Source organism: Athalia rosae, chromosome 4 (genome assembly GCF_917208135.1).
Source record: "Athalia rosae chromosome 4, iyAthRosa1.1, whole genome shotgun sequence".
In the NCBI taxonomy this organism is placed as follows: Eukaryota; Metazoa; Arthropoda; class Insecta; order Hymenoptera; family Athaliidae; genus Athalia; species Athalia rosae.
Window position 1 is genome coordinate 16,191,180 of NC_064029.1, and position 13,961 is coordinate 16,205,140.

General features: G+C 39.0%; 1 protein-coding gene and 1 long non-coding RNA gene across 6 annotated transcripts in view; one reads left to right on the top strand and one right to left on the bottom strand.

Annotated features, from left to right (window-relative positions):
* Positions 1-12,971, top strand: part of LOC125500650 — a 36,818-nt gene extending 23,847 nt beyond the window's left edge. For 3 of the 5 annotated variants that reach the window (XR_007278083.1, XR_007278085.1, XR_007278081.1), the window contains one exon: positions 242-12,971. This is a non-coding gene — a long non-coding RNA (uncharacterized LOC125500650). The remainder of the gene's footprint in view (positions 1-241) is intronic. The other 2 variants (XR_007278082.1, XR_007278084.1) reach the window with 2 other exon arrangements.
* Positions 1-13,961, bottom strand: part of LOC105689997 — an 83,966-nt gene that overhangs the window by 37,329 nt on the left and 32,676 nt on the right. The window lies entirely within an intron of this gene.

Sequence of the window (13,961 nt, forward strand, 5' to 3'; positions counted from 1 at the left end):
AGTATATCAATTATATACCAACGCCTGTGTAAATTGCGAGCTTTGAGTATTCGCAAATTTGCAAAAAATTCTTCATTTTTTTTTTTATCGTTTGCAAATAGGATGATTTTTGATTAAATTTTTCTCGTGTGGTAGAAAACACGCGAGGTCTAAGAAAATAACGTGTGACGTTTGTGCAAGCCAAGTTGGTGAAATTTAAAAGGCGACGCTTATCTCATTTGCTCTTTTTCGCTGATTATAGACACAGATGTTTCGTTTCGATGCGTCTGGCCAGGACTAGCCGCAATGCAAATAGCGGAAAGAAAAAATTAGGATGGAAAAAAAAGAACCGAGCGAAACGAGAGGGAGACAAAAAGCGAGAGATGCAACTCTCACGATGGCGGGTTCGAACGTCGTTCGAATCGAACATACCCCGACGCAAGCAGAAATCAGAGGATTTGGGATCGATCTTCGAATACTTTGCGAAAATTCATCGCACCCTGCAAATACGGTATCCATTTTATTAATAACGTCGTTACGATTTTTCGTATCTTCTTTTTCTTCTTCTCTTCTTATTTGAGAGTCACTGTTATTAAGGAGCTGCACAGCTGGCAGCATCATCTGCCTTGCATCATTTCTGCCATCGTTATATATACACTTTGGTACAGTTCGATCAGAGAATTAAACGAAATGAACGTGGGTGGCTGATAAAAATTGCTATCTTTGCGGGGAGAAAATTTTCGCATCCTATTTTCGACGTAGAAAAAATTTCGGCAATTGGGTGCTGGACGAGATTTTTTTTTTTTTATAAAAAAAAAAAACAAGGTTCAAAAAAAGACGTCGCTAGGGTTGAATGAATAATTATTTTAAACGGGGTGGTTATTTATGTATATCGTTCGTAAATGAACATTGAATATTCAGAACGTGGTATACGTGCACTATGTGCGGTACAAACGCAAAGTCGTAATACACATAATGCTCGAAACTGTGCGGCCGCGTGTACGGAATGTAAATTATTTTTTTTTCAAAATCCTCATCGTGTACATGGACACGGAAAATAGTGGGTATTATGTACTATACCTATCCAGCGCGATTGTTTTCCCATAACGAATTTTTTATTTCCATACAAATATGAATAAGCAATTTATCTTTCATTTATAACTCCATAGTCGCGTTCATTCCAGTTTTATGCACGAACGCAGTTCGCAACGATGTACATAAATTTGGAATTGAAACTCTGCTCGCCTTTGATTGTTTTATTTTATTTTATTTCATTTTTTTTTTCTCGTTATACCCGAAATATTTTACACTAAATAAATCATAAAAATATTTTTTTCTTTTCTCGCGACGTCGTTTTTTTTTTTTTTTTCTTTTCTTCATTCTATAACTTCAATTTTTCACTCTTTATTTTCGAATAATATTAGAATCAAAGAAAGGAGAGAGAAGACTGCAGTCGAATTTAAAAATTTGTCGATCAACATCGTAGTTTTTCTTTACGTCATTGTAATATAGTGAAAGCGAGAAATCGATATTCATTTATACGTACGAAAATGATCGTCGGATTTGTGGGTAAATGCAAATTGTAATAAATATATATTTGCTTACGGTAACATACATATTCTATGCACATACGACATATGTGCACCTGATGATTGTGAACATAATGGAAAAAAAAAAAAAAAAATCATACATATCAAATCAAATAAAATACAAAAACAGACAAATGTAAGAAGCAGGTATTTGCGCGCAAAATTTATTTCGAAACACATGTACACGTTATATGATAATAGTGATTCCCGCGTAATTCGTCAAGCAAACGGAAGTTGCATCGCTAATTTATAAAACTTTTTCTCTTTTCATTTCGGCTTTCATTTTTAACGAGGGAGGTCAACAGATTTAAATACAATCAATCCCAATTTAACATTAGATCAACGCGCGTACGAATTCTTTTACAATTCCTTTTTTTATTTTCTTCATTTCTTGCCCCTCCCCCCCTCGATCTTTTCGATGTCAGGAGTAACTTTCCAAATGATCGAATAATTGATGACACTTCTTTTTTTTCTTTAATTGTTTTATTTGATTTTATTTCCCATTTTTTAAACATACTTTTTGACTTTTCGGTATAGGAGACGCATTTTTTTTTTTTCGTATGCAAAAAAGAAAATTAAATAAAATGAAAATCTACGTGTGTAGGTGTATGCATATTTCACACGAGTTAGCGGCACTGCACTCCGAGGAACTTTGCCAATCTTTTTTCCATTTTTATATATTTCTTCCGAGCTATTCGGATGGGGGTTTAGATCGCTGTTTTTAAACTCAAGTGTGTAAGAAAATACCGTCAACGCTTTTTTTATTGTTATTTATATTGCAATTGATTTCTTTCGAGTGTAAATTGCACTTATACTGCGTCTCATACATCGGGAGTAATAAAGAAACCAGAAAAACTATTTAAAACAACCAAATATCCAGAGCGAATTGAGAGTTCCAGTTAATGGCAGTAAGCCAATAGAAAATGCGTTCGGGAAATTGCGTGTTTCGTCTGTAAGAAAACATATTTTAGACTCCAACGCATTTAGCGAAAAATCATCTCAACATCGCGTCTAAACTCGCTACTTATCTCGCTGCAGTTGAGACTATGCGATACAAATAGACGCTCTTATCTTCAAGCTTAATAAGAATAATAACTGATAAAGAATTACTGGAACTACATACTTTCATCTTATTCTTTTTTCTCATTTTTCTTTTTTATTCTTTCTTATCTCTCTCTCTAATTCGCTCGTTCGTTGAGTATACGTTACACGGATACCGATCGAAGCGTGCGAAAGATGAGAGAATTTTTTTTCTTTTTTTCTTTTCATCTCTTCTCTTTTGATTTTTCAATATGCGCTGGATTATTCGACTCGCTCTTTTTCTCGCAAGATGAGAAGCGGCAAATAATAATCGCGAGCGTGTAAACTCGAATCGTACCTGCACTATTTTGTGTACCTTGCACATACCTCGCGCTCCAATTATTCCCGTTGCACCGCGGCGCGTGCAAAATTTTTTGGAAAAAAAATTTTCCAATGTTTATCGTACGCGTGTCAACGTCCTCTGCGTTTTGAATGGTGCCTCGAAAATACATATTTCTTTAGCTCCATAGCGTGTACAGAGTGGACGTGTGTCAAAGAATTTGACACGCACCCGTCAAAAGTGCAGTTGAATAAATTGAATCGATCAATAATTTTTGAGTGGCGAGGGGCCCACCGGGGGGGAGAATCGACGCTAAATGTGAAAGAGAATTATCAAAATTTTATGATATCGAACGACAACATAATCGCGCGATTCTTTCGATTGGATTATATAAAATGTCACGCAAATTTCGTCGTCCACATTCTGCTCGATCGAAGTAGCTGAGATTCTATCCAATACGGGGGTAGCTATATTTGACATCGGTTGACAGATATTTTCACGATAATCGAAGGGAACCAAAAAAACACATTAATAAATCAACGAATTGGATAAATTTTTTTATGGCCACCGTCGATCGGGCGCAGTATGAAATTTTCCCCTCTTTCGAACATCGGTATTTTCAGAATCGGTGAAAACCCGGAAAAGGAAAAACGTAAAAAATGAAAAATTGTTTTTTCGCATTTCGGATTCGGATGGGCGAAGATCGGCGAGCTCGTCCGGTGGGTTTAACCCGAATCGTTGCGAAGCTCGCGTGTGCAAGCTACGTGGGTATATCTAATATTATATATTTGTATCGGTCGGAATTGAGAATCGGGAATTGAGCACACACTGCACCGAAACGGCAACAGCAGCGGCAGAGGCAGAGGCAGAGGTAGTAGAACGGTCTAAGGCAATTGCAGCAGCAGCAGCAGCAGCAGCAGCAGCGGCGAACTCGTCGTGTTGGGCGTCGGGGTTAATGTACCCGGTCAGCCTTGGCATGGATCGAGTCTAGCAATGCGAAAGTCAGGTTAGCATGTATATAGCGGCGGTGAGACTAGAGGGAACAAGACCGTTAATGTTATCCAATGAGTTAAAGGAGGAAGGAAATACATGCAATTCTGCATCGCTGCGTTTTAACCGGGCTGCAGGCGAGCCGGAGCGCGAGCGAGTCGGAAGCATCGAGTCGGAGGGAGATGAAATACCGAGGAAAGAGAAAACGACACTTCGTACGTTCGAGATAGTAAGAGATGATGATAAACACCGGGGTGGGGGCCACGTGTAACTTTTGAAAAAAACCAAGCTGCTATAAGACCAGGCGCGGGCCCCCTTCCGCCGCCACTGTGCAATGCATAGAGAACTTGCCAGTTTATCTATACTTCAAACGTCTAGTGCTGCAGTTCTACGATTCTTCGCCGACAACGACGACGACAACGACGAAAAGAAAGAAAAAAAAAAGCCAAAAAAGAACAAATTTAAACAATCCAAACAAAAAAAAAAAACAACCAAACCAACCGAAAAATCGTCGCGTTCTAAAAAATCGACGGAAAACCGAAGAAGAGAAACAAAAAATACTTAAATTATACAATTAAATCGATTACACAACGACGCGTACTCTTCTCATTTCCCTACCGTCAAAAGTCGAGCGAAATTGATTTTATCTTAAAAATTTTCTTCTTTTTTGTTTTTTCCCTTCTGGGAGGGGAGGGGAGTTTTAAAATTGGCGAATATTTTGTGGCTAGGGACCGTCCCGACAGGACGACGGTGCGGGGTGCGGTTGACTTTGGCATATGTACATGTATTATATTGCACACGTTGGTACGCGATGCGACGCGATGCGCCGAATAGAGACGGGATAAACGAAATATATTATGTACACATATATATATATATACATATGTATATTATGTACAAGTGTATAAGTACGGAGGCATGCATGCATCTGTCCTACTTACGAAATTCTATATGGTAAGCTTTGCGTGTCGAGAATTGCAGCGAAATTATTTCGTATAACTATAGAAAACCCGGCTCAAACTGCATCTACACATACGAGAAACGATTCTGCAACGACTCGAGATGCGTACGTGGTGTACACACGCGCGCACACACACACACGTAGTACCTTAGTACGTGCATAATAATATTAAGAATATGTGCAACGTCGGGAATGTAACGTAAAATATTAAAACACTCGGCCTATCGTTCGTTTTTATACGTCTTTAAAAAAATGGGAAAAAAGAAGGGAATGAGAGAAAAACGAATTACATCGCTCACACGTATAATTGAGAGTGGCAATAGTTACACGGACACGAGTCGTACGATTTGAACGTGTCCGTTGATGATTTTTTCTTCAATTCATTTATTTATTACCGTTATTATTTTTGCAAAATAAAATTAAAAAAAAAAAAACAAATTTTAACACTTTCACTGCAACTGACGCGCCTCGGACGTGATTCATCGAGAATTTCATGTGCAAACAATTGTCTCTCTTTTATTTTTCATTTCGTTCAGTCGTTGGTTGTTTTTTTTTGTTGGGAGAAACGAAAAAAATTTCGCTTCGGATGCATCGTTCGTCTATTTTACGCGTGAAATGAAATTGGCATCTTTTTTTTCAAAAATTGACGCAGTACAGTTGCGTCGAATGATATTTCTATTTCCGTTTTACCCTCGTCATTGTAAACGCCTTTATTAAAATTCGCGTACATTACGTTATCAAAATTCAGTGGGCGGTGTATAAAATGAATCTATAAAAGCTGAAAAAAGTGCAAATATCCTGCTGCCGATTGAGGTCTAATTATGAAAGGCGTATGAAAATAATCAGTGCAATATAAGTGTTATGCGGTTGATGACCGCACCTAAAAACCACGTCCATGCGAGGATTAAAAATTCGGTCCGTAGAAATATTTTTTTTTTCCACCTTTGATTCCGAAGCGAATGTAACACCGCGCCCCTGATACCAATTACATTATTCGACGAATGAGAATAAAAAATCGCGTCGAACGAAATCGGAAACTTCTGCGTCCCTTGCTTTTGAATCTAAAAAATTCGACACCGTTCGGAGAATTTTTTATGAAAAACTAAAAACTGAACGATAGGGATGCACATCCGTGACGTTCGTCCGTTCGTTTTCTGATTTTGTGTTTGGTGCTTTTTTCTATTTTTTTTTTTTTAGTTTTTGCATAATAGTAAAAAGCGTAAAATCTAGGCTGCAGATGTAAAAAAGTATTTCAACGTACAGTGTACGCAGCGCATCGCGGAATCGAACAAAGAGAATGGCGTGGTCCGAGTTTGATCAGTGGAACGAGCTTTCCAGCTGCGGTACTCGATACTTTTGATTTACTTGATTTTTTTTTTTTTTTTTTTTTTTATCCCCGTTTCCATCGCGTTTTTTCGCATCGCAATTTTTCGATTTTCCTATTACACCTGAACATTATACGTCTCTCGATAATGAAATCATCGCAACTCCGGTTCGACCGGACTTTTTCGATTCTATTTGAGATTTTGGTTTTTCGTGCAAAAAAGTTTTCTCTCTTTTTCTCCATTGAAATTAATTGTGAAAAGTTTTAAAGTGTGGCTTGTAGGTATATTTCGTGTCTGCAGTTCGTTAGGAATCGGAAAACCTTGTATAGCTTTATTCCTCGAGGAGAGTTACCTACGTGTATATCCGGTTCCGTTAAAAGTTTACTTCAGAGATATATGAAACTACGTGAAACGTGAGTCTTGAAATAAGAAGATTGAAATTCTAAGCTCGGTGTAATACAGTAGGAGTGTTGAAAATCGACAAATTAAATGTTGAGAGGAAACTTAAGCTGTCGCAAATTTTCACCGTTGAAGTGTGAGAGAAAAAAAGGAGTGAGGAACGAGTGAAAAGAACAAAACAAGTGATTCGATTGGTTGGAAAATATTTGTGAAATGTGCGCGAACCGTAACGCGGCGGCATAAAATACAAGAAATTGGGAAAAGAAGAAGAGAGATGTTAAAAATCATTCGGAAATCGGAGTGTCTACTTTTGGAGAGAAAACGATGAACTCGTTTTCTTCAGAATTCTTTATAAACATATTTCGCTCATTGTCGTCCGCATGGCGCGCATTACAATAATTGCAAATAGCTCAATTGTAGTAAAATTTGACTGCTGAGGTCGTTATCCGCAACGTATATATATACGCACCCGCTGCTTTCGTACTGCACGTCTATATTTCGTATAAAATTTACATTTATTTAAAATACACTTCGATTTGTTTGTTATTCCTAATGCACCGAACGGCGGCCGTGACCCCCTCGTAATATACGGTTAAAGTTTAAAAACCTCATCTCAACGACAAATAAAATAAAGAAAAATTTCTGTTTTCAGGATATATAAAAATATACCGTAATAAATTGACATATTATAATATAATATTTAATCGTCATTCGAAACCTCGCCGATATGCACCCGAGACCATCGTATAAACGCCATTGATTAAAAAAACTTGTTTTTTTCATCGGATGCGAAATTATACACTACGGTGACTCGTTCTTATCCAATTCAAAAATTATTCTTTTCGAATTGAGAAAAAAAAAAAACACCTTTCTACAGATTTTTGTTTTTCAATAAATATTCTCAATAATCCATACTTCAAATCTCACGAACGAACGGAGTGATAACGTGAACTATACTTTGATATTTAACTAATTTGAACTTTTATTTTCTGTGCCTGAAAAAAACGAAGTACGTGGAGTAGAAAAATCTATTCTCATTTCTATTTCGGTTTCTTGGATCGGCGACAAAAAATTCATGTCAATAATTCTGCTGCACGGGGTGTATTTTCAATTTTTCATTCTCGATTTTTCATACGCCCAAGGACACGTGTGTGGTAAGATTGGAACAGAGCAGACGTTGTTCATTATATTATAGTCGTACTGAATAGAAATCGGAGTGGCAGCACGTTATTGCATTATTTAGTCGCTTCGGTTAAGCGGCTCTTTCGGATCACCACCACTTAACACGTCCGTGGACAAACGTGCTTTGAAAAAAAAAATTAAAAAAAAAGCGACGAAAAAAAAAACAACCAGAAAAAGACCGTCATTGGCTCTCGTGTTGACATTTCAACCCTCGTATTTTCATTGCGCGCTAAAAAATTTTTTAACACCACGAATATCGTCGACCGTATCTCTAGACCACGAGCTTGCACACACGAGTGCACGAGTTTCACGTACGGTGAGAAATTCCTGATGGACAAAATTTACAGAGCACCGCAGTTCGGAAGAAATATCCTAATGCGTCTTTGTCCCGATGCGAGAAACTTCTCCTCCCTCTTCTTCTCCGTCTTCTTCTCGTCTTCTTCTTACCGATCTTCGGGGCTTAGCTTACTTTTCTGTTTAGAGAAAGTCAAACACTGCGTGGGCCCGAAGGACGCGACAAATTTGCATCTCTTCTCCGACGAAAATGCATGGATGGAAGACAGAAGAGAAAAAACAAAAAAAAAAAAAAGGAAAAAGGAAAAAGAAGTAAAGTAGAAGAGGAAACATCTCCGACGCGACGATTCGTTATTCTCCTCACGAATTTACTGCACCTCTCTCACCTATCCGTGCATACCTCGTCGTACAATGAAATTTCAATATTTTCCTGCGTTCGTTTTAGAACACTCGATCGTAATTTTTTTTCTCTTTTTAGTTTTCAATTTCGCGCGGTGCTCAATGAAGAATCTCGCTACCCGTTCGTGAGTGGCTGTGACGAGGACGTCACTTTTCTCGCTAGAGTTTAATGAAAAATTAACGATTTTAAAAGCAGGTGATTGTTTTTTTTTTTTTTTTTTTGATCAATTCACAGATCTACGCAGCTCGTTTAATTTTCATCCGTGCAGTACCTACGGGTTGATGACTCGATTATAATAGTTGGTTATTTTCTGTAATTAACATTCGAAAGACAGCCGATGCACACGATGGGGCGATACGGTTCGGAGTTGCGGAGAGGACATCGACCCTGCACCCGCCAGTTTGGACTACCGAAAACTGCACGTTATACATATAATGTAACATACATACGTATACGCGTAGGTACATACAGGTGTACATATATATGTATATCTCTATGTACGTATGTACGGTGAGTGAGTATATTACAGCGTTAAATGCGAATACAGCAACAATAGCTGACTTCCAAACAAGTATGATAATGCAAGTTATATTAACGTACGAAGCTCGTGTTGTATTATAGTGACAGCCCCGAACGATGCAGCGTACGGGGTGTTCCGCGTACGTCGACTAGCCTATTTTTTCATTCCATCGATGGTTTTTTTTTTTATTTAAAATTCCCCTCTTCGAAACGGCTGGTGAGATAGATTAGCTAATTGTCATGACCTGCAATCCTTTTTTTTGGTTTCAAAAAATCCTCACCTGCCATTAGTAATTGAATCGTTTTTGAGCGAACGTAAAATAAAGAAATAAAAAGAGCGATTTTCCGAGCTTTTTCGTTGCTGCACTCAGTGATATTAGATGTGCATGTTTACAGCTTGTTTCCGGCATAATTATCAGAGTGAAACTCGTTTATTGGAGAGATAAGATGTACGCCGTCCTGTTGCACCGTACATTAAACGTTGAAGTACTAAATCTGCACTTTTTTTTCGCCGCGAAAAAAAAAAAGGAAAAAAAAAAAACAATTCCCCGTTACAAATCGTTGCACTTAATAACGAACAATTTAATCACGTCAAATTACACATTGCGTATACGCGCAGTAATTTTTTATTCATTCATTTATTTGTTATTTTTTATTTTTTTTTCTTTTTTTTCTCGTTCTCACCGCAGAATAATCGATGCAACTGCAACGAGAGAAAGAAAGAAAAATGAAAAAAAAAGACCCTCTCGATTCGAACAACCATATTCGTATTTGCGTACGTGCATATATGGGTGAAAATTGTTCTGATTCTCTGCACTTTTTTCGGAACAACTCGTTCGTTTTTTATTTTTTCTCCGCTACACCCACCCTTCGGCGTAGGTGGTGTAGAAATATGTACGAGGGTTGTTGCGAGCCCCGCAAAATAGCCGTGTAGCATGTGAATTGATATCTGTGTCTATATATAGCCGTATAGATCGGGACAAAGAGTGATATAAGGTATACAAGAAAACGCTTTGATACGCAACCATTTTACGCACCCTTGCAGATCTATTTTACCGCACCACCGAACACTTGTAAAAAAAAAAAAAGGAAAGAAAAGAAACGAAAAGAAGAGAAAAGGAGAGAAAAAAAAATATATTTTTTACCCGTATCATTCGTTGTACGTGAAATACCGTAGTGAGCGTACATGCAAAATTCAAGCTGTAGAAATGAATAAATTGAAGAAAAAAAAAATAGGGAAAAATGAAGCAGATCCGTCGACGTTAGCGTGAGTCTTTTTTGTAGAAAATTTCATACGTCAAGTGGCATTATTTCTTTTTTCTCGCTAGAAGATTCTAGAGGAATGGAAATATGTGACGAGCTCTAGATAACGAGGCGAAGCATATAACGGATGAAAACGATCGAAGATATCCTCCCGACGCTTATTAAGGGCGAGACGAACCGAAACCGCAGAATTTCTGTATTGGACCGCGAACGAACGGGAACGAATTTAATAAAGGGAAAGACGACAGGAGATTTCTTTGTACCGAAAACGGATTGAGAATAAAAGGAACGAAGAGAGAATGGATTCTTTTGTCACGAGTACATCGGAGACGCCAATCCATCTCGTAACATCCGCGCGTGTGCGTGTACCGTCCTGTGTGCGTAATTTTATTCTTCCGCAAATATGGATAGGTCTGACTCACACTCGCGGTCTAATCGTCCGTTCAACGCGAACCACGTAACGTACGGATCGTTGAATTTTTAATCCCCCGTCGATCGTTTCGTCCAATTATATTATCGCCCCGAAATCTCGTCGAACTCGGATCGGAAATATCGGAAGGAAATTTTTTTTCGCGCGACGAATAATTTTTTATACCGTACGTCGCGTCACCCGGATCGCGATTGTCGAGGATTCGAAACCACGAACGTTCAAAGGTCGCCGGGAGGAATCGCGACGTAATCCTCGGCAGTTAGTTCGCTGAATTTCTATATAAAGCAGGTCGAAGTAGCGCACACCGCGCTCCCATTTGCTACGTACGGTACACGGTTCTATACGTAGGTAGATGAAGCTGCGACGTTTGTTCGCGAATTTAATTTGCCAATTCAGCCCGACGTCCATCCATTTCCAGTTTTCCCGCATATGACGGATAAATTTTGCGGATTCAGCGAGTAACCGAGACGATTTTGCCGCGTCTCGTCGGACCTCAGCTGGTAGAATTTTCTTTCACTCTCAATTAGAACTGGTTTCGTTCGGCGTTTCTGCAAAACGGGGAAAGAAAAAAAGGTGCGAAAGTTTTCGCGGCTGAACACCGGTTGACGTTTCCTACACGTGCGGAAAATTCGCACGTTCCTTATACCCGTTTTACGAGCAACATCGGAACGCGTCGAATTTACTGCCCAGTTAGATTTCGATATCGGATAAAGCTCGGGCTCCCCCTCCTTTATTTCAGTCCACGTTCATCCCCGCGAATTTAATCCTCTGACACGGAATAACCTGCGAAGGTAACGCTGAGCGGGGTAAGTTTGGAATCTGGTGTCTAGTAGGACATCAAATTCGAACAATCGAAATTCGCGTGTCGGACACCAAGGAGTTTTTTTCAAAATCGCACAATTGATTTTGTTTTTTATTTCATCTCCCTTCTTTCTTATACGGTGGGGACGGTATCCCGCGGCTGAGGAAGTTGCGCGGCGTCGAAAGCTCCACATTTGATCCAAGCTGTTATTTACACAAGCGCGGTTCTGCGCCGCGAGCTTTGGGACCCTGCGGGCTGAAGATCCGGCGAAGGGTGCGACCGACAGTGAAGTATTTAATAGCTGCTGCGACTGACTCGACCCTCGCGAAGTAGGTAGGTACGTCGAGAGAGTGTTACAGATATGATATAAATTTTGGGGGAGCAAGAAAAAATAAAAAAAAGCGCGCACAAAAACGAAAGAAACGAGAGAAAGAGTGTTTGATTTCTTTCGCGGCTTCGGGAAATGAAGTTTTTTTTTTTTTTTTCGTCTGTCTCTTTTCGTTTTTTCTCGCCTCGCACCAAAAAATGATCCATACGTGATGGCGAAGTAAAGTACGCGGGGGTTGTTCGACCGTATAAATTGAATTTTTATCAATTGAAATTCAAAACGCAATTCCTACGGGTTATATAACGCTGATCACACCGCGTCAACGGAATAGAAATTTCGCAAAAGTCGCCGTGCCGGGGTGTGCACCATGTATGAATATGACTTCCCATGTACTCCTTATGTACACCGTGTACGGTGAAAAGGTGCAGCCGGTATATAAAACATGTGAAATGTTTTTGGGGATTTTGAAAATCAGTACCCTTTCGTCGTCAACGAGTGAACGGTGTTGAATCTTTTCTCCCTTTCCCGCCCTTCCTTACTCCGATTCTTCCTTTTTCTTTTTTTTTTTCTCTTCTATATTCCGTACGACGTTCGAACGCCCAAAGGGGCGAAAGGATTCCGCTAAGAGAGGGTTGGACGCGGATCCGTAACACCGTGGAAATAACTTCCAGGGAATTCTATATTTTTTTCGTTTTTTCTTTGCTTTTTCATTTCTTATAAAAAGCAGCACTTTCTCACTCTTCGGCGGAGTTCTCGTCGTCTTTGTATGAGTCGTCGGAAAAAAAAATGTCTCGGTATCAGAAATATAATTTCTCCGAAGATCCGTCTCTCGATTGTCCGGATTCGAGAAATCTGAGGGAAACTGTCATCGAAAAGAGAGGTGGAAAAATTTCCCATTACACTGAGAAGAGAAAATACGAATCCCTCAAAAGTTAAAAATCACAAAAAAAAATGGACAGCCGAGCGTGTAACTGCGTCTCGTTCCTGCCACGATAATGATAAAAATAATGATAATCCTAATTATGTTAACGGAAACGAAAAAAGACGAATTTCTACTTACGTACACACGTACGGTATACATTTCGCTAACGAGCTATGTATTGAGATTATATACGTTAAATTAAAATTAGGTCAGTATCCGACGACAAAACAACCGTCTGGTAATTTTTCACTGGGTTAAAACTCACTTCCTCTGATATATAATATGCCTCCAGACTTACATGCGGGTTTAAATATGTATAGGTATAGATACACATGTGAATGTGTAACCTACTGCAGTTGCCGATTATATATTAATAAATCGACCGCAAAACCTCACTTTCTTTTAACGCTTGAACTATCTGTTGCTGCACCTCTGCAGCAGCAGCAGCGGCAGCAGGACGATAAAAAACGGGGAAATGAAAATGAAACAAAAAAAGATAAATGAAAGAAAAAAACCACTGGCCGAGGCAATTATACGAGTATATTTATTGAGTATCGTTCGATCCGTGGTAAAAAAAAAGGAAAATATCGTAGATATTCTTTCTCGTTAGAAACGTTGAAACGACGTGTATTTTACATAGGTGTACACGTACGCCGATGCGCGTGTGTCACAACAAGGTACGTGTACTTCCAGGTTGTATTACTTAATTGTTTAATTAGAAGAACTGCTGACGATTGTGCTGCACCTGCGAAGAAACACTACTCGACATTCCTCATCTCCCGTAACGCAAGCTGAGAATTTAAGCGAAATATTTACACATACGTACAACCGTGCACGTACGTGTATATATGTACCAACAAAATACCGGGCTGTTTGTCTCTTTAGTTGGAGAAAATTTTTATACCTTCATACAACCGGGATAAATTGCAGCGAATATTACGATATCCGATACCGTCGTCGTCCGCATTTATTTATACACGTGTGTATACGTTTTATTGGACAAGTTTGAAATTCAAATGGCACTTGTGACACAGGTAACGTTTATCGCCCTTGTTTGATCTGTTCATTTTTAGCGCTTTTTTTCATCCCTTATTTCTGTTTTTTTTTCTTCAGAGCTACGCAGGGCTACCGGCGAAACGTCGATTCAACCGCGAATTTGAGAAGCTCGGAGATAAAATTCTTTTTCAAATTTTCACCTGGACGCACACGCGGCATGAA